At 43.6% G+C, this 21674-nt stretch overlaps 1 long non-coding RNA gene across 8 annotated transcripts; it reads left to right on the forward strand.

Annotated features, from left to right (window-relative positions):
- Positions 1 to 756: 756 nt before the first annotated feature.
- On the forward strand, positions 757 to 10341 carry LOC125169101 (uncharacterized). 8 transcript variants are annotated; one of them, XR_007153445.1, is made up of 7 exons: positions 1210 to 3416; positions 4204 to 4282; positions 5924 to 6015; positions 6335 to 6378; positions 6588 to 6849; positions 9475 to 9573; positions 9684 to 10341. It is a non-coding gene; the product is annotated as an uncharacterized LOC125169101 (long non-coding RNA). The 8 variants fall into 8 exon arrangements; XR_007153443.1 differs by having other exon boundaries at positions 6588 to 6843; XR_007153444.1 differs by lacking the exons at positions 1210 to 3416; positions 9475 to 9573; positions 9684 to 10341 and adding an exon at positions 757 to 1201 and having other exon boundaries at positions 6588 to 8167.
- Positions 10342 to 21674: the final 11333 nt, after the last annotated feature.

The following is a 21674-nucleotide window of genomic DNA, read 5'->3' on the forward strand; positions in this document are numbered from 1 at the left end:
CATTGGGGCTTAAAGCTCTCCAAGTGCCATGAACTGTGCCTTTAAGATACGTAACACGGAGAGGTATTAGAGTTACTTGTAATCTCCATGAGGCAGGGGCTGTCCTTCTGTTCACTATTATACTCCTCAAGTCCAGCACATGATAGGTACCCGATAAGTATTTGTTGAATGACCGAATGAGTGAATGAATGAATGAATGGGTGGGTTTAGTATTTGGAACTTGTGTTTGTGCCTCTAGAGAGGATGCCTCTGGACTTGAGGTTGTCCCGATTCTGAATGAACATCCTTTGGAAAGCTCTAGAGTCAGAAGCAGCCATGGTCCCTGCTTGTGGAGCAAAGAGTCTGTTAGCCATTGGCTGCAGAAAAGACTCTGAGCCTTGTCTTTTCCAGGACAGGCCCCCAGCAGAGCCATACGGAGTGGCCAGTTTGCCTTCTGGCCCATTGGCGTCTTTGGGTTCCCACCCCTACAATGTGCCCCGGACCCTCAGATCTTCTTCCATATCTTGGCGGCCTCCTATGCCTGCATTTCTGTTCTGTTCTGTCTCCAGAAACCTTTTCCATCCCTGGCTGTGGGGCCTCAGGGGACCTTATGCTCTCTGAGCTCCTCTTTAAGGTGTCTGTGTCCTTCCCTGGACTGTGAATTCTGCCTTGCTCTGGGTCTTGGCTCCAACGGTTGCCTTCAACTGCCGTCAGAATGTTCTATCCTTAAAATTCTCAGGGGTTGGTGCCTGCCCTCTGCAGCTAGGTGGACTCCAAGGCTTTGAGCCCAAAGTCCAGGCTTTCACCTTGACGGTTGGCTCAGCCTTCAGTAACCACACAGCCATGCATGGCGATTCGATTTTCTAACCAAATTCTTACTCAACTTTTTCAAGGCAGTCATGGCTGCCTGCCTGAGCCCTCTGGCGTGGTTTCACAACCTCACTGGACTCTCCCTGCCTTAGCTGAAAAGAACCCTCTCGTGGGAACTTTGGCAGACCCAGCTGAGGGAAATTGGGGGCCAAAGCACTTCCTGTCGCCTCACGTGGTCCAGCCCCTGCAAGGCAACTCTGACCCCAGGCTGCAGCAGCCCTTGGTTGCAACTGTCCCAAAGCAGCGTCTACTCCTAAGACTGGAACCACATCGGCCTCTCTATCCCAGGGCTGGGACCACACCTTGAGGAGGAGGGAAGGCCATGTTCATGGCTCATAGAGACAGTGCAAAGGTGTCATTTAGAGTGGCTTCCCCTTGGTCACAAACGTGTTTATCTTTAAGAAATACGAGCTTGTCTTCCCTACCCCTTAAATCCTTCAGGCTTGGCCGTCTTTCTTCTGAGGTTCTATCTCAGCTGTGCAAGTTGGGGCTTCCTCTCTTATTTGATCGTGTCTTTAATAAAACCCTGGGCTGAAGGCCCATCTGATCCGAGTTGGCTTTGGGCCCTGGGTCTTAGTCTGGCCACTCTTGGTGCTCCTGGGACAGGGCATAGTGTGCTCCTCTCTCATTCATGCATTCATTCATCCATTCATTCATTTGATATCTGTTGAACTCCTATGTGCCAGGCACTGGCTAGGTCCTGGGGACACCAAAAGTGTCAGGCAAATAGAAACGGGTGCTGATCGTTAGAGAACACCTTGTCTAACGAAGGGGGCTCTTGGATGTGGGGAGGTATGTGAGTGAGCCATGCAAGCTGGGGATAAAAGTCAAGAGGCTGTGAGAACTTGTAGATGGGGTTTGAAATTTTCATGTTTTGTCCTAGAAGCCTCAGGGAACCATGGAAAGATTTTAAGCAGCGGAGAGAAATGGTCACATTTGGGTTTTTGGGAAAAGACCCCAGCTTCTAACACCAGTTAGAAGGGGGAGGGGAGTGGGGATCAGTCAGGGAACCCATCAGGCAATGCCAGTGTCTAGGATTGGAGGGGCTTGGGGAGAAGGGGTTGAGGACGTAACCCACGTGGAGGAGGATGGCAGACCGTGGGTGTAGATTGCAGAGGCAGTTGACCAACACTGGAGGCAGACACTGGAGCAGGGACACAGCTGCCAGGCGCGGAGCGTATTGAGTTGAGGTGCCTTTGAAAGGAGGCGATATTCAGGTCAAGAGCTCATGGGAGAGGTGTGGCCTATAGATAGCCATTGGTGAATTATCTGCCATATGTAGTTACTCCATAGGAATGGTGGAACTTGCCAGGGAGACAGACTAGAAAAGCGAGGGTGCCTTGGGGTCAGGGAGGTGCATCTGTCCAAGGAGGTTGAGGAGGAATGGCCAGAGAAGTAGGAGGGATGCCAGGGAGTGGTAGGGTCACAATAGCCTTGAAGGAGTATCTCTGTGTTTCTCCATGACTGTTTGCCTTAATCACAAACACATCTCCTTCATCCTGCATGTTAGATGTAGGGAGCAGGGGGCAAACTAGTCTGGTGCTAATGCCCTCTGGAAAGGGCATGCCCTCAGCCTGGGCAGGAGGGCCAAGGAGGATTCTGGCAAACTCCATGAGATTAGGTGGCAACGGCAGGCACATCAGAGAGTTGGGGACAGGCATGGAGAAGCTTGTGGCAGTTCAAGGCTGGGTGGGAGAATTTTCTTTGTCTACAGGTCCATGGACTGTGAGTTCAGGGACATTATAAAGAAAGAGAACAAGGAGACCAAGGGACAGGAGATGCGGGGTCTCTTTGGAGGTTGTGGGGACTAACAAGCTCGATTTGGGAGAGGTAGTGAGAGGGAAGAGCAAGGCCAGTTCTGACCACTGGCTTCCAAGAAGGCCAGCTTCCATGGCCTGTTGGGTCTTGAGATAGAAGCTATTTCCCGCCCCTTGTCATATGGGCATATTTCTTGGAGAAGCAAGGAGTAAGAGTTTGTCAAGGTAAGAGAACAGAGGGGAGGAGAAGATCACATAAGGGAAACCAGTGAGGATCTGAAAGGCAACAGGCCAGTACTCCAGGACTGTTGTTCCAAATTTATTCAGGCACCGAGAAAATTTCTAAAGCCCCTCTAGCCTTTTTTAGAGCTGCTCAAAGCATATGGGGCATGCCTAGGGCCCAGAGAAAAGGAGCAGTGGAGAGGCAGGCTGAAAGAAGCAGGGAGGGTCAGTGTGGGCCACAGGTTAAGACGACTTCAGCAGATAGAGGCAACCATCAGATCCTCTCCACCGCTCTCTGGGCCAGCATACCACAGCTAGCACGGGCAGGCTCCTTCACCCCTCGCCAAAGCACTGGGTCTGGCTGCCATCTCGTGTCTGGCTATTTCAGACAGCCCCCAACTGGAGTCCCTCACAGTAAAGCCTTACCACAGAAAGAGCAGTCCTGCCAAAGTACAGGCTTAAGTCCATGGACGGGGAAGAAAGAGTACTTTCAGACCCCCTTTGGAGTGTGGCTTCCTCATGACTTCCAAGGCAAGACATACATTGGGACAAAGAAATATGTTTTCAGGGAGAAACAGGAGACTCAGTGTGGGTACCAGAGATGGCCACCATGACCCTGAAGGGACAATTTTGGAGTGGTTCTCCCAAGGATGGGGGGCAGGGGGGAGGCAATGCTTGCACTTCCAGCCCTCAATTTCCCCACTTGTAGAATGGGGGGTAATGGAAGAGTCTACCTGAGAGAAATGTTGAGGATTTTACGAGTTAATTTTTATATAGAATACTGAGAACAGCCAGACACATCACAAATGATAGTAAATACTATCACGATTTCATGAGACATTGTCCATTTACATGAAATTCTTGGACTTTGTGGGCACATACCACATTTCCTACCGATGTGACTCTACACTGCTCGAAAAGTAGGCATTCCAGTTTAATGATTTAATAGTAATGAGGAGATTCAATTCCAGAATTACATATTGGGATCATTTTGAAGAAATTTTCCACGAATGCTTATTAGAGTGGAAAGAATACAGAGTCAGGTGTCAGAAGACCACAGATATTTGTTCTAGCATCTTCCATATGCTAGACTTCAATGGCCACTGTGATAGAAATGGTACTTGCATTAACAGAGCTGATGACTCAGTTGGGGAGACAAAAGTTTTAAAAAAGGTACAAATTAGGATTAGTGCCACCAAGGGGAAAATCCCCAAGGGGAAGAATAACAGAGAAGGCATCTAACTTTAGGTCATGAAGATCTTCTCTGATAAGTTGACATGAAGCTAACTTTTGGTCACTCAAAAGTGGTTATGGAGGTGTCTGGGAGGTGGGGGGGTATTCTGGGTTAGAAAATGATTTCCTTTCCCAATCTTAGGCAACCCTGCGAGCACCAATTTCTACATTTGTAAAATGAAGATAAGCCTACCTATCCAACCGACCACAACAGAGCTGAGGTGAGGATTCAATGAAATGATGTGAAAGAATTTTGTTAAGCACAGACAGATGCACAAAGAATCTAGGAGGGAAGAACTCACTGATCATTTCCTTTCACTTTTTCTATCCATTCAATTTGGTTTCTGTGTCTAACACGACTGTAGTACACGAGGTCTGTCCAGGAGGGGCAGTGGCTAAAGACCATGTTGAGAATACGTGACCTTGGCGTCATGAAGAGCAGTGCAAGGCGAGAGGGGTGTGGAAGGGACACAAAGGTGATTCTCTGGAGAGAAGATGGCTGAGCTGAGCTGTAGGAGACGAGTGGGGGAGACTCCAGTTTTTTGTAAAGCTTAAAAGCTGGAGAAATTTTCGTGTGGGGTAGTTGGTACATATTTCAGTGTTCAGTAGACACAAACCCTTCTGGGACCCATCCTCAGGGAAGGGCATAGTCAACGTTATTTAATCTTTGCCAAGCTTCGCCATGAAGTTCTGGAAATAGGCAGACATGCTTTTCCCGGGGTACTCAGAGCTGTGACTTCCATCCAGTAGGTAATGATCAAATGTTTGATGCATTGAAGGACACTCCAAGATGGGAGGCACCCAGGGGGAGCCCTGCCAGGTTACCTTGCAATTTCTGGGCTATAAAGGAGTCTGGGAGATGGGGATGAAAACTATCTGTGGGTTTGCAAAAAACCATCTTATTCCACACTCACAGTGAACCACAGGACAAGTGCTACAGATGAGTGAATCCAGGAACTGCCATACTGGGGAGGAGGTATACCCCTGGGCTGGACGGTGGGGCATCAGACATTGCCATGGTTCCTCTTTTAATATGAAACCCATGGAAGAGGCTGTGCTGCTCATTATATCATAGTGTCACTGCTGGGCATTGGCGACCACCCAGCCTGTGTCTACAGTTTCCAGGTGGAGTTTTCTGATTGTTATTGTATTGGTGATTTTGAGAAAATTTAAGGCGAAATAAACATCAACCGGTTGAAGATGTTGCCTAAACAGGACTTGGCAAGATCATGTCCCGATAAAGACATTTTCTCAGCTACTCTTTCAAAAGACAAAAGTGCCAAAACAAACATTCTAGTGGAGGGGCTCTCAGATGCCCTTCAGTTGAGAGGGGAACCCTCTGGAAGGGAAGGAAATGGTGGGGGGGGGGGGTCTTTTTCTTCCAGGAAGGGAAGGTCAGAAGGAGAAGGGAGTGACTTTTGTGACACCATAGGGTTCTGTTTGTGGCTATTCCTTGCAGAGTCTGGGCCCCATGTTCAAGGGCACTTCCACAAAGGTCCATGGAAAACCCCTCAAGCTAAAAGCAACTTTGACTTTTGGAACTGAAAATATTAACTTTTATGAATGGCCTTGTGTAGGTAAAGAGGAGGGACTAAGAAAGGCATCTGGAAGAGAAAAGTATAGTAGGGGCCAAAAGAAACTAAGGGCTCTGAACAAGAAGGGGAGCTGGGTCAAGGGAAGGAAACCAAACTTATTCAGTATTAGTGGAAATAACAGAATGGCAAAGGAAATCAGGAGGAGAAACTGGGAGGCCAGCTCAGAGTTGCTTGGGCTTGTAGGGGAGCATTGTGCAGGGACAGGGGGCCGGACATGAAGGGTCTAACCATTTCCTGTCTTTCACTTGTCTCTTTTTGCACTAACAGCCACCTGTCAGCAGTGCGTGGGCAGACTCCCGACTCCACAAGAATGGAAGGAACTCAATGCATCTCATGGAAGGAAGACCTCACATTGCCAGGTTGTCAGTCCTCCCCGAATGGATCTCTGCCTTTGACCCAATTCTGATGAAAATTGCAGTGAGAGCTTTGTGCACTTGGAATGGTATTTCTAATATGTATTTGGAAGACTTCATTTTGGAGAAACAAAAACTCCCGTGTGCGTGCGCACACACACACTCTAAGATTAGCAAGTAAAAGCTTGCATTGTTCGATTCTGAAACACACTTTAAATTTGAAATCTTTTGAACGGTAAGAAGCTAGTGGCCAAAGAGGCCAACGATAAAGAATACAAAGCCCAGATATGGGTTTATTTTTGCCTTATCTGTCATTTCCATTTAGGACTTTGAGTACAATAGATGCATCGCTGTTTGGAGCAAAGCAAGGTAAGTGCCCCTTGTTCATTGCCATTGTGGCACAAAGACCAGGGTGAGGGCACCGCCAGCCAAGAGCGCCATTGTTTCACATCATGTCACGTTGTGTTCAGCGGCTTAGCAACCTTCCTTTTGGTCTTTACTACTTTTTATAGCTGGAACCCTGAGACCTGTGAGTTCTGTGTTTGCCGACTAGTTGGTGTTCTTGGTTTTCTTTAAAGGTGTGAAGACAAAGGCGAAGGAGGGCAGCGTGAGGCCTCTAACATCCTACAGAGCCGGGGCAAGCGAATGCCGTGTCTCCACATTCACTCGCAGCTTCTGAAAATGGTTTTCCTGTTTTCTGAAATTCATCTGCGCTCTCTCTACCCCCGCCCCCCACCAACCTGGCCACCCTGTAGATTATAAACGAAGGCCCGTATCCTTCAGTATATTGAGTTGGTGATTTCACTGAATGAACGTGGCATTCCAAGTCAGCGAGTAAGTGTACGTCATACAATCATTGGCCCAGAAATTACATTATGATTATTTTTATTATAATTATTTTTCGGTGAGTAATTACTGAGTGCCTGCTCGGGGGCAAGCTGGGCATTGTTGTGGGTGTTGCAAACCAGCACGTGAACAAAACAAATGAAGTCTTTGCTGTCCCAGGGAGCGGCCAGTTTTTAGGGAAGGAGAGGCACAGTGAACTAGGAACCACCCCAGAAGGTGAATCTGGCTGCGGAGACAGAAGCTGCTGGCTATGGTCAAGGAAGACTTCTTGGGTGAACTGGGGGCACTTGGGAAGACGCCGGAGGACATGCAGGTGCATGCCATGTTGCTATCTGGGTGACAACATTCCGGGAAGTGGGTGTCGCAAATGAAAAGGAACAACAGGTGGATTGGCTGCCCGAAGTGGGTCAGTTTTTATACCTCTCCCTCTGTCCAGTAATTAGCGTCATTAATCGTGCAATAATTAGAAATTGTCGTCTTGATGCCCTCTTTGGTTTTAAAACAATTTGAAGAGGTTACATTTCATTTTCAAGATAATATTCAATTTCAGAAAAATATTGCATAATGACCGTAATTATGTATATTTGCCCTTCACCCCCCAAACCCCCCCAAGAAAAACAACCCCTACATCTTAAAGAATCATGCCATGTTCACCTCTGAAACTAAACACAAAGAACTCCAAGGGGTCAGATGGAATGACAGAATGAAGAAAGTCCGATTCTGATTCTTTGACTCTGTAATCATTGTGCTATGGTTGTGTCTTTTGGGTCTATTGTTTAAAGCTCAAACTCAGAGAAACGTAGGGCCGGGGACTGGAGAGCCCAACTGTGCCCTAAGCAAGCTCCAATGATTCTGAATCATTATCAGCGAGACTGCGAAATGCTGTCGATGAATCCATGGTTATGTAGACCTAATATTTATTTGCCTTTGTGTGTACGTGTGTGTGTGCATGTGTGAGTCTGTGAGCGTGTGTGACCTCCTGCCTGCTCCCCAACTCCCCAGTATGTGCCCAGTCCCAGCATTTGCCAATCTAAAGTGTGCAGATTTTCCTTAATCACGTCTGTGGCTGAAGTTAGGTTAAGTCCAGTAGCTCCCAGGGCACTTCCTAGCTTGTGGAAGGTTCTTTGGACCTGTATTTCTACGGCTCTGATGGGAAGAATGAAAAATTTATGTTCATCAAGCTTAGCTCCCTGAGGTTTTTGTGTTTTGGACTCTCCCACAGAATTTACTGTGAGGGAGCCTCTTTTTTTGTGTTTCGGACTCTCCCACAGAATTTACTGTGAGGGAGCCTCTTTCCTTCTTTTCTTTTCTTTTCCTTTCCTTCCCTTCCCTTCCCTTCCCTTCCCTTCCCTTTCCTTTTCTTTTCTTCTTCTTCTTCTTTGTTTATTGTCTTTTTTTTTAAATTTTATTATTATTTTTTTCTTTGTTTATTTTCGAGAGAGAGACAGAGCGTAAGTGGGGAAGTGGGGGAGGGGCAGAGAGAGAAGGAGACACAGAATCTGAGACAGACTCCAGGTTCTGAGCTGTCAGCACAGAACCCGACGTGGGGCTTGAACCCACAAACCGTGAGCTCATGACCTGAGCCGAAGTTGGATGCTCAGCCAACTGAGCCACCCAGACGCCCCTTGAGGGATCTTATTTCTATGTCACATCTTGCAGCTGCTTACCCTGTCCTGTCTTTGCTGGCTTCCCTGGGCTCCTGTTTCCTGGGAGTTTCAGTGCCACACTGGAGCAACCAGATGAACAGAGGTTGTGGGTAAGAGTATCGTGATGCCTGCCTCAAGGGCATCCATTGTGCAGAAGAGAGACAGCCACCTACCGTTCTGTTTGGATGGATCCCAACTCTCTGAATGGGTAGACTTGCAGGGGGTGGGCTAAATGTTTTCCTTTTTTTTTTTTTTAAAGACAATAAAGCAGCATTATTTCATATGGTTGAAAAATACAGCGGCTTTTGTTGTTTTCATTTAAACTAACCTAAGTTGGCAGAAGTTTCTAAATTCCGCTCCGTTTACCTAAAGATTGCCTCTCAGTCATAGTGCATATATGTCTCCATGTTCAGCTTTACCTGTTTGAGAATGTAGCAGGACAACAGGGGAACGGAAGTTCTGGGTGCCTGGTCAAATCATTTTCTTGAACCGTAATTTCCGTTAGTGCCTCTGCTGGGGAGAAGCTGGAAGGGGTAAGGCTAAGAGGGACTTTATGTCTCGCCACGGCTCTGCAGGCAACAGATAAGATAGCACCTGAGAACATTACCCCTCAGTTTGCTCACAGAGGGTGGTACAACCCCAGTCCAGTGAGTCAATGCCTTTAACGGAGGGCCTTTCCCTGGAACATGGCTGACATCGGTACCCTTCAGGGATGCTGTTTCTATGTCTATAATGTCCCGTTGTTGTTGGCTTTAAGGTGAAGGTTTTACATACAGGGGTCTATTTGCTTAGAAGCTGGACGTGGCATGATTTGGGATAAGCCAACTGGGCTGGCAGAACTTACCTCTACCTTTAGGTGGATGCTTGAGTTACACTGGGTATGAATACACTGGGAAAATGACCCCAGCTGCCTTGGGTCTCTGCCCACAGGGTATGAAAGAAACTCAGGCTATTCATTTTTTTTTTTCTCTAGAAAAAAATATGTTTACAAATGTGAGCTCTGAAGAAAGGAGACTTTGGTAGCCAGTGGAGGCCACTGTGTTCCAGGACCTCAGATGGCCTTCAGCGTGAAGTAAGCCTTAACTGAAGAGCTTCACTTCTGCCCAGCCAGGACACTTTCAGCTTGTCTCTCAGTCTCCGGGGAAGTAATCTTGTTTAATGTCTTGTATTTTTCTCTCACAGCCTCTTGTCCATTGGGTGACAGGAAAAACACCAACTTGGGTTTTGCGTTATTTACTTTCTAAGATCCTAATTAAACTCCATCTGGTGCTGTTTATGGAAGGGAAGAGGCCTCTGATAAGCACAGCTGGGGAGAAGATTTCCCAGTGCTGCTGTCCCGTGATTTTGCTCACTTGCTCCCAGCACAGAGGCCCCTCAGTGAAAGGAAACCCGAAGACAAGATATCTGTTCAGAATTTCATCAAGTCCTCGGATTTGAGTGGAGATAGATGCATGACATGGTATGGAACTGGAGACCCCAGAAGATTCTGGAGAGTCTAGAACTCACTGCCTTTAAAGGCCCACCTGTCTTTCCCTTTCAACTCCATGCCAATGCTCATTCATGGCCCAACTGAAGAAACAAAAGGAAAATTAAGCTATCTGTGATCAGAATGTTGGGTCTTTAGGTTGGGGAGGGACCAGAGAAGACATTCCACCCAATATCCTATTTTTCATAGACTGATCTAAGGCCTATTTACCCCCATGACACGCTTGTGTGTGATCAACACTGGCCTGCCGATAAAGTGTCAGAAATTATTGCAAAGGACAATAGTTTCCTTCCTCGATGGCCAGGGATATGTGGGGCTAGGATCAGAACTCTGGGTCTTTAAAAACTATCCTATTTTTTTTAAACATATGAACTGGATAAAAGTTATAAATAAACCAGAGTTCTTATTTTCTCTGTGGTGAATTCTCCTACCTGGGCCTGGAGGCAGAGTCTGTGCCGTGGCCACATTTCTGCTCCTCTCGGGGTCCGTGGAACTGTGTTCTGTGACGGGCGAGGTCCCTAGGAACCCAGGCAGCCATTCAGACAACTTTGACATTTGATGGGATGCAGTCATGAGTGTTCTCTGTGGAAGAAGGTGCTTACCTGGCGATGTGGGAGCAGAGTGCCGCTGAAAAGCTCATGTGGTGAGGAAGCTGGGCATCCACTTCCAGTCAGTAACGGCTTATAAGATGCTTCTGTACCTCTTTCATGAGGCATGTGGCAATTCCAGAGGCGAGGTTACCTGACAGTCTTATAAATATGAGGGTAAGGGGGAAACTGTGTGAATGTGGGAACTAGAGGTGGTGGGGGCCATAGGAAGGACATAACTGGGGGAGCATAGAAGCACAGTAGGCTCTGTGGTCAAGAAGCATCTGTGGGGGGGGATGCTGGGGACCATTAAGGGCCTAGGACTTCTTGGAGGGGGGACAGTTACAATGTATAGTGAGCTGAGCCCTCAGTCTGAGCATCAAACACATCATTCTCAAAGCAACGATATAACATGTCCTCCCTTCACGTCACTTCCTGGCACAACTTTCACAGGGACCCTCTCTATTTCTGGTTGAGGCATGAAGGCAATAGGCTGTGTGTGTGCGTGTGTGTGTGTGTGTTGAAGCTAAAATATCAATTCAAACTGACTGCTATACATTTAGGAGATCAATTGTGATCTGTGCAATATTTAAGAAATAACTAAATATCTAAAACATATAGGTACGTATTCAAAAACGTATAGGAAATAAAGAGAAAACAGCTCACAGCAATAAAATCAATGAAACTCAAAAGGACACAGTATTGGAGTAGACAAATATAAGGCATACAGAAATCAAAGAGAGGGGCGCCCGGGTAGCTCAGTCGGTTGAGCGGTCTGACTTTAGGTCAGGTCGTGATCTCACGGTTTGCGAGTTTGAGTCCTGCACTGGGCTCTGTGCTGTCAGCATGGAGCCTGCTTTGGATCTTCTGTCCCCCTCTCTCTGCCCCTCCCCCGCTGGCTTGCTCATTCTCTCTCTCAAAAATAACTAAACATTAAAAAAAAAAAATCAAAGAGAAAAATGGCAGAAGTCCTCTTTAGTAATTACGGGCAATGTCTTAAACTTTCCAAAATTCAGTGAGTGATGGAATGGAAGGGAAACACCAAGATCCAATTTTATCTTGTCTACATATAATTTGCTTTACATGTAACGTTGAAAAAAGGTGAAAATGGAAGTACGAGAAAAGATGTTCTAGGTGAGGAGTGAAATAGAAGAGAGATGTGAGGTCTATAATAATTGAAAAAAATTGACTCGAAGTCAAAAACTCTTACAATAGACAAAGAAGGGTATAAGGTATCGGTAAGGGTAAATTACCAAAAATACATATACGTATGTAAAACATTTGAAAACACGCATGAAAGTTACCCCCCAAAGCGGGGGTGGGCACCTGGTTGGCTAAGTCAGAGGAGCATTTATGACTCTTTTTTTTTTTAAATTTTTTTTTCAACGTTTATTTATTTTTGGGACAGAGAGAGACAGAGCATGAACGGGGGAGGGGCAGAGAGAGAGGGAGACACAGAACCGGAAGCAGGCTCCAGGCTCTGAGCCATCAGCCCAGAGCCCGACGCGGGGCTCGAACTCCTGGACGGCGAGATCGTGACCCGAGCTGAAGTCGGACGCTTAACCGACTGCGCCACCCAGGCGCCCCTGTGACTCTTGATCTCAGGCTCGTGAGATCGAGCTCCGTGTTGGGTGGAGAGATTACTTAAAAACAAACAAATAAGTAACCTTTAGGAAAAAAAAAAGTCCTCCAAATGTAAGAGTAAATATCAACTGAATTGAAAGAGAAATCATTGCCTGCTAATATTCGAAGACTTCAAGAGCCCATTTTCAAATGGGGAGCACATCACATCAAAATCAATAAGGAAAAGCGGACAAGCATAGCAGTAAATGTATCTAATAGCCAAAAAAAAAAAACCATACCAGACTTTGAAGGCAATTTTTTTGAGAATTTTTCTTGAAAAGAACTTTGCTGAGGACACTTTACTTACTCATACAGAGCAAGAAGCGCACGCGCGCGCGCGTGTGTGTGTGTATGTGTGTGTGGTGTTGATCACTTCAGGTCAACAAAAACGTGTAAAAAAAGTTACACATGTCACTTTCAGTAAGAACCACAGTGGCTGGTGCCTGACTCCTATTTTGAGTAAAAGACAGGAAACGAGCCAGGCAGGTGTGGGTGAAGGTGGCTGTTTTGCCTGCATAGCGTTTCCAGAGTGCGTTGGGGCAAAGAAGGTTGTTTTTGTGCACCAGTGGTGGGCCCTGTGTGAAACCAGATGTGAGGTTATCTAAGGACCCGTTTGGAAGGACTCACCGTGAAGGCAACTGGAACTCCGTGGGGGAGAGGCTGAAGGGGGTGCTGGCTTCCGAGGGACCACAGGAGTAAGGGGTCATCTGAAGAAGCCAAGCGTCTGAGCACATAAAAGAAAGCCATGGTTTCTGATGGTCCGGAGGTGGGTTCTAAAGGATGGTGAAAGTGTCCCATCAGGTAGAAATAGCAGCCACGTTCAGAACACCACAGTGCCGGGGGGCAGTAAGAACTTTCCTTATTTCTCCCTCTGTTTCATCCAGCCAACCCTGGAGGGGTCAGCACTGCGTGTATTTGCAGAGGGAGAGGTGAACGGGGAAGAGGGGAGGAGCAGAGCTCACACCATTGTCCGGTCCACGGGTCTCTGCCTCCCTGCAGGCCCTGGCTGGGGGTCCTGGGGGACAGGGGTCAATATGGAAGAAGACTGAACCGTAAAGTATGCTATGACATGACATTTTAACTTCTGGACTGAGAAGGTTCTATGACAAAGTGACCACAGGACTCCGTGTTTCTTAAGAGTGACCACAAAAGTCATGGGAAGGCTGGCTTTTCTTGGTGGAACGGTGTAAAAAGACCCTTGATGGAAGCGTTAGTATGAGAACTGAGTACAGTTCATCTGTAATCGAGTCCGATTTCAGATCTTGCCAAATGAGCCTACACACGTCGATGACATTCTAAGTCCAAATCTGGCTCACCGTGAGCTTGGGAAGACCGTGGCAAAGTTCACCGAGGAAGAAAGAAACAGTGCAGGACAGAATAAAAACAGGCGCAGCTTACCTTGCCAGAGGGTGAATCAAATCCCGATATTTACAGGAACTCACGGGCTTACTGCAAAGACCCAGGGATGGGCTGGTGAACCAACACGGACAGTTCAGGACAGATAACCGTCTATGTGACAGTTGAGGATCTACAGATCACGGCACAAACCGGAAACAAATTGCTCACCGTTAAGTGCCAAGACAAATGGTTGCCTATTTTGAAAAACATAAATTTGGATCTTTCAGAAAATCAAATGATTAAATAGGTAAATATAGATAATGAAGCTATAAAGTATATGGGACAAAAAAAACCCCGGAGAATTATTATTTTGTTTTGGATCACTTAATATGAAACAATGATAGTAGATACAAAGGAAAAGGATGTTAAAATGCACTTCATTGAATTCTCTTTGTCAGGGTGCCTGGGGGGCTCAGTCGGTTAAGCCTCTGACTCTTGATTTTGACTCCCGATCTCATGGTTCGTGAGACCTAGCCCTGCGTTGGGCTCAGCGTTGACAGTGCAGAGCCTGCTTGGGATTCTCTCTCTCCCTCTATCTCTGTCCTTCCCCTACTCTCTCTCTCTCCCTCCCTCAAAGTAAATAAATAAAAACTTAAAAAAAAGAGATATCTTTGCCAAACACGCTAGAGTCAAAATTAAGAATCTGGTGATATTTGGGTTCCTGCCAGGATGATGAACGAGGCATTTGGAACGGCTCCGTCGCTGAAAACAGCTAGAAATATTGGAGCAAATGTATTTTTTAAAATCCCCAGATGCGTCCATGATGACACACAATATAAAGAACATGAAGGCAAAAATACAATGAATGTAGTGTCTTTGAAGAGTTAAGATCCTAAGTCAGGTGTTGGCTTAGGCCATTGCTTGCATGGTTTCCAAAGTCATGGGTAGGACTCAATTCCCAACATCCATGCAGGTTGCAGGTTTGAATAGGAGATGCCCTCCATGCAATTGTGATTCTAAAGAAATTATCCTTTTAAGGGCAAACCAGAAACACCCACCTCCCACATCTGCAGGGGACTGCAAAAATAACCATTGGACGTTGGACATAACACTTGGAATCGAATTGAGGAGCTGGGACTTTCCCTGAGAAATTGTAACAAACTTCACCGTTTGCCTGTTTGCTGCCCCCAACGCCTGCCACCTGACAGGTCTATAGAGTCTCAGTTTGAGAAGTTAGCTTAAGTGATTCTGGACTGGAAATTTCCATACATGTCTGGCAGAAGCAAACAGTGATTCCATCTGGAAGAATTTATCCTCCCTCTCAATTAAATTCTGGAAGAAAATCAGCAGCTCACAATAAAAAAAAATTACAAGACACACGCAGAAACAAACTACCTTGAGTGAAAGCCAGCAGACACAGAAACATCAGATTCTTGAAGATTTCAGATATGGAAGTTATCGGATGCAGAAAAACACATCTGTTAAATAAGTTTCAAAATGCAAAAGAACAACCTGAAACTGAATACAGGACAAAGAGATTTGTAAAAGAATCAGATATTCCAGAAATTAAAAATAACTGAAATTTGAAACTCAAGGGTTAGATATTTTTGCGTGCAGTCAGAATTGAGTGACAGGTACCAGATTTTTATACTTTTGCTTTAAACAACTAGAAAAGGAGGCCAAACATAAGAAACACGAGTTTTTAGACATTGGGCAGCAGGCAGACAAGGACCTCTCAGCACTCAACAAGGATTAGAATAATTTGGTTCCCATTAAGCAGAGTGGAAAGCCCTCATAATATATGAGATGTCAGAATAATCCTCAAAAGGGTATCACCTTAATAATGGATCTAAATTAATACTACACTAGGGGCTCCTGGGTGGCTTAGTCGGTTGAGCGTCCGACTCTTGATTTTGGCTCGGGTCATGATCTCATGCATGATTCGTGAGTTCGAGTCCTCAGTTGGGCTCTGCACTGATAGTGTAGAGCCTGCTTGAGATACTCTCTCTCTTTCTCTCTCTCCGTCCCCCCAACCCCTCTCGAAAATATATGAACAGTTAAAAAAAGAATGCAAAAGAAGGCAGGGAAAAAATTTAAAAAAGAAACAAAAAGAAGACAGAATGAGTAGAAAACGAATGACAAAATGACAGATTTAAGCCCAGCTATATTAATAATTACATGAGCTGTAAATGATATAAACAGTGCAATCAAAAGACAGATAGTTACGGATGAACAAAAAGAACGCTTGATTATCTGCCGCCTGTGAGAAACACACCTTAACATAATGATACAGATAGTTTACAAGCAAAAGGATGAAAACATACATCCTGTGCAAACACTAATCAAACTACTACCATTGGCATGTTAATATCAGCCAAAGTAAAATTCAGAACAAGGAATGTCACCAGTGATAAAAAGGGCCATTTTCATAATGATCAGGATGACACAACAGCCCCAAACGTGCATGCTCATGAGAACAGAGCTTCAAAATATGCTACCCAAAAACTATTAGAACTGAAAGGAGAAATAGACAAATCCATGATTCCTGTCGGTGATTTCAGCACTAATATTTCAGGAATTGAATGAACAAGTTGCCAGGACATCAGTAAGGGTATGGAAGACTTGAACAACCCCAACAACCAATGTGCTCCAATTGATATTTATAAATCGCCCAAACTGGAAAGACACACATTCATTTCAAGTGTACGAGGCACATTCACCAACATGGACCATAACACTGAACAAAACACGTCTTGATAAATGTAAGGTATCGAAGTCGCACAAAGTGCGTTTTCTGCCTACAAAACATGAACCCACAAAGAAGAAACAGAGACAGGTCTGAAGAAAATTCCCCACTGTTTGGAAAGCAAACAAAATCATTCTAAATAAACCATGGGTCAGGGACAAAGTCACAAGGAAAATTTGAACTCGTTTTGAAGGGAATGAAGAGAAAAAAAGATACCATATCAAAATTTGGGGTTTGCAGCTGAAACAATGGTTAGAGAGAGACGTGTGGCATTGCATAGTTACTGTTACGAACTGAACTGTGTCTCTTCCCCTCGTCCCCCTCTCGTTCCTATGTTGAAATCCTAATCTCCTGTACCTCAGAATTTGAAGTTGGAGAGTGTCTTTAAAGAGGTAAATAAGTTAAAAGGAGGCCATTAGACTGGGCTCCAACCCAATAGGATTGGCGTCCCTATAAGAAGAGGAGATAGGACACAGACACACACAGAAGGAAGACACATGGGGAGAAGATGGCCAGTTGCAAGCCAAGGAGAGAGGCCTCAGATGGAACCGACCCTGCTGATACCTTGATCTTGATCTTCCAGCCTCCAGAATTGTGAGAAAATAAATTTCAGTTGCTTATGCTACTTACTCTCTGGTGCCTTGTTGTGGTGGCCCTTGCAAATTCATGTACTTATTAGAAAAGAATTTAAGTTCCCAAGTCAAAAATCTACAGATCCACCTTATGAAAATGGACCTATATAGAGGGGTGGCTCAGTTGGTCAAGCTTCCGACTTCAGCTCAGGTCATGATCTCAGGTTCGTAAGTTCGAGCCCCACATCAGATGTTTTGTTGTCAGTGCAGAGCCCATCAGATACTCTGTCTCCCTCTCTCTCTGTACCTCTTTCACCTGTGCTCAATCTCTCTCTCTCTCTCTCTCTCTCTCTCTCGCTCTCTCTCAAAAATAAATAAACATTTAAAAACAGTTAAAACAAAGAAAATGGAATAAAAGTGAAGCAGGAATCTATAAAATAGAAAAACAGGAGAGAAAAATCAATAACCCCCAAATCTGGTTCTTTGAAAAGGGAAATAAAACTGATAAATCTAAGTCAGTTAACCCAAAAGCTGGTTCTCTGAAAGCAGTAATAAAACTGATAGGACATGAGCCAGGGTGATCAAGAGGCAAAATTAAAAACTCAAGTGAATGTCTGGGTTGATAAAGCACTGACAGTGATCCTAAGAGAACAAGGATGATAAGAATACCGTGAACAACATTATGCCGGTATTTGCAACAAGTTAGATGAAACGGACACATTCTTAGAAAGACACAGACTACCAGAGCTCACTGAAGAAATAAATAACCCGAAGAGCTTTCTATCTACTAAGTAATTCTAATTTATGGTGAAAAACCTTCCTACAGAAAGGGGCTTCTCAGTTTACTTTAGCAAACAATTCTACACAACCTCTTCCCAGCAAATAGGAGGGTACATCCCCTCACTCACTTTATAAGTTCAGCCTGACCTTGAGACCAAAACAACACAAATCCATTTCAAGAAAAGCAAGCTACAGACTGATTCACCTCGCGGACAAGGAGGCAAAGTTAATTAACAAATTAGCAAATTTTAGCAAATCAAATTTAACAACATATAAACAGAATGAGAGATCATTACCAAGTGGAGTTCATGCCAAGAATACATGATTGGTTTAACATTCACAAAACATTGTAGTTTACCATATTAACAGAGCAAAAAAAAAAAATCATCTTGATAGATCCTGAAAAAAATTGATACAGTTTAATATATATTCATCATAACAATTCTTAGGAAACTAGGAATAGAAGAGAACTTCCTCGACATGATAAGGGACATGTATAATAAAATCCCTACAGCTCACATCATACTTAATGGTGAAAGAGTGAATGCTTCTTTTTCTAAGACCGGTAACTAGGTAAGGCTATTCTTTTCCATTGTCCCTTGTATTCAGTATTATTCTGGAGGTCCTAGTCAGTGCAGTCCAGGCAAAGCAAGGAGATAAAAGGTAGACAGATGGAAAATAAAGGAATGAGACTGTCTTTATTCACAGAGAGCATAACTGTTTATGTAGAAAATCCTAGGGAACTTACAGAGCTATGACTAACATTAATAGGTGAATTTGGCAAAAGGTCTCGGAACCAAAAGAATCCGTTGTGCTTCTACATACTAGCAAGACACTCAGAAATGGAAATTTTAAAAATATCATTAAAAAAATATCATTGAAAATATTATCAACACCTAAAGCATTGAGAGATCACTTAAAAAACATACGCAATGCCTATGCATTAAAAATGATGAAATATTACCAAGAGCAATGAAAGGAAAGCTACATAAAAGCAATGATCATAGATTGAAAAACTTACTATTATCAGGCTATCGATTTTCCAAAATTGGACCTATCTCTATGTCCATGGAAACCTCAAAGTCCCTGCAAGCTTTTTTAAAAATAGAAGTTCAGCAATGGACTTCTATTTTGGAAATATTTTGTAATTTGGAAATGCAAAGTCCCTCGAACAGACAAAAACAATTTTGAGAAAGAACAAATCGGGAAAAATTGCACAATCTGATTTAAAGACCGACTATAAATTTATAGTAGTCAGGACGGTGTGCTATCGGCCTAAGGATAAAGATATAGAACAATAAAACCTAATAGAGAACTTAGAAATAGATCCATTTGGTTAATTAATTTCTTACAAAGATGCCAAGGTGATTTAATGAGGAAAGGACCAATTTTTCAACAACTCTTACTTGAACCATCGGATATCCATATTTATAAAAGTGAACCCTGGCTCTTATCTCACATCGTGCACTAAATTAACTCAAAGTGGAAAACAAATCTAGATCTAAGAGGTAAAGTGACAAAATGTCTAGAAGAAAATATAGCAGAAGATTTTTTATTGTGAGTTTGGAGTAGTCAAAGATTTCATAGTTTGGACATAAAACCATCAAAGAAAACAATGATAAATCACACTTCATCAAAAGTAAAAACTTTTTTCCTAAGTAGACACTGTTAAGAAAATGAAAAGGCAATCAATAAAATGAAGGAAAACACATGTAAAACAGAACCCAGAATAAATTAAGAACATTTACAACTCAATAATAAGAAATAACAACCCAAGTAAAAAATGGACAGAAGTTTAAACACACACTTCACCAAGATGTGCAATTGGCAAATAACCACCCGAAAAGATGCTGAACATCATTAGCATTAGGGAAATGCAAAATCAAACCATAATGAAACGGGTTGCCTGGCTGGCTCAGTCAGTAGAGCATGCGATTCTGGACCTCGTGTTTGTAAGTTCGAGCCCTGCGTTGTCTGTAGAGATTACTTAAAAATAAAGTCTTAGAAAAATAGCCATAATGAAATGGGTACCACTACAAATTCATTAGGATGGCTGCAATTAAAATGACTGACCATGGCAAGTGTTGGTAAGCACATGTAGCAACAGGGGTTCTCCTATATGACTGGCTGGAATATCAAATGGAACAGAAACATTGGAAAAACAGTTTACTTCCTCACTGGAAATGGAAGCATGTATTCACGCAAAAATTTGTACTCGAAAGTTTGGAGCAGTTGTGTTCACAATAGCTGAAAATTGCCAACACCCCAAATCTTCGTCAACAAGTGAGCGGATAAACATATTGTAGTATAGCAATAAAAGGGAATAAAAAGGAAGGAGGAACCACGGATACGCGACAAAGATGAATTTTAAAAGCATTACGATCAGTAAAAGAATACGGATGCAAAAGAATATGTATTGTGTTCGAAATGTTCCCTGTATGTGAATGAAATTCTATCCAAGGAAGAAGGATGGTGATGGAAAGCAGATCAGTGATTTCTAAGCCTCAAGGGGCAGGGAATTCACTGAAAGAGCCACAATGGAGCTTTTTGGTGGTGATGCATGTATTCTACAATTCTCATGATTGTGGTCACACAACTGAGTACATTTTCCAAAGCTCACTGAAATACACACATACCCTTGGTGTATCTTGTGTGTAAATTGTGCCTCACTAATGCTATCATATACATATACAGTTATATACACATACATCTATGTATGTGTATATATACATATACAGTTAATCATACACACATACAGGATGAACTGAGATATTCCAGTATGTCTCCTTCATTTCCATTTCAGAAGGAGAACAGGGAAAAAAATCAGGAGAGCAGCAATATTGGAAATGGTTAACAATTTTCAAGAACTTTGAAAGACATCAATGCACAGACATGAGAAGCCAAATGCATTCTGAGCATAAGAAAACAAACCCACATCTAGAAACGTCTCAGAAAAACTGGGTATTACCCAAGACAGGGGGATCTTAAAAAAGCCTGTGAGAATGTACTGAGTATCTTAAATGACGGTCAAACTATATAATACTACTGAATAGCAACAATAAAATATGTAAGTTTGTGGGCTATGGGAAAGCAATTGAGAAACTAGAATTATATACTCAGCAAAAATATCTTTTATAAATGGGGGCAAATGAAAGCCGTGTCACCCAAACATAAACACAAACTGTTTTTTTTTTCCTAATACGCTTTTCCTAAATTAGACAAGTGTCAAGAACCTAACACAAGCAGATAGAAAACGATGCCAGATGGGAGATTTGAGAGATAGGAGCAAATTAAGGGTATTAAAATCTGTGGCTTAACATAAGCAATCTTCGACTATGTAAGAAAAGAATAATACTCCGTGGGACTCAAAAGGAGCAAACTAAAACACTAGACAGTCACGGGAGAGGAGGCATTTTGTGAGAAGTTCTTGCATGTGTGAGCCAGGAGGAATAAACAAGACTGTTCATGACAGCACTATGGATGATAACAACAGCTGAAAATAACTCTAACGTCATCAATAACAGGACGGATAAGTATGTATAGTCATACAATGGCATATTTTACAGCATGAATTATAGCTTTGTGCAGCAACCTGGTTGAACTCCAAGAAAATAAAATGGAGTTAAAGAAAATCAAAGCAAGCGAGAGAGGAATATATACTGCGTCTTTGACATCATTAAAATTTAAAAACATGCAGAAGGAAACTGGGTGCATGCATGCAAACAATGTGGTAAGATTACACAGAACGGCAAAAGTCAGCAGAGTGGCTACATTTGGTGAGGACGGAATGAACGGACGGTATCTCAAAAGGACTGCAAGGGATTTCAGAGACCATTTTATTGTTCATTTTCCTAACCTGGAGGGGAGTCCGTGGGTGCTTATTAGTTTAGGACTCTTTGTATCTTATGTGTATTATCTCTATCTCTATCTCTATCTCTATCTCTATCTCTATCTCTATCTCTATCTCTATCTCTATCATCTCTATCATCTCTATCTCTATCTATCTATCTATCTATCTATTCTGTTTTGCCAATCAGTTTC

This window comes from Prionailurus viverrinus, chromosome B3 (genome assembly GCF_022837055.1).
Source record: "Prionailurus viverrinus isolate Anna chromosome B3, UM_Priviv_1.0, whole genome shotgun sequence".
Lineage (NCBI taxonomy): Eukaryota > Metazoa > Chordata > Mammalia > Carnivora > Felidae > Prionailurus > Prionailurus viverrinus.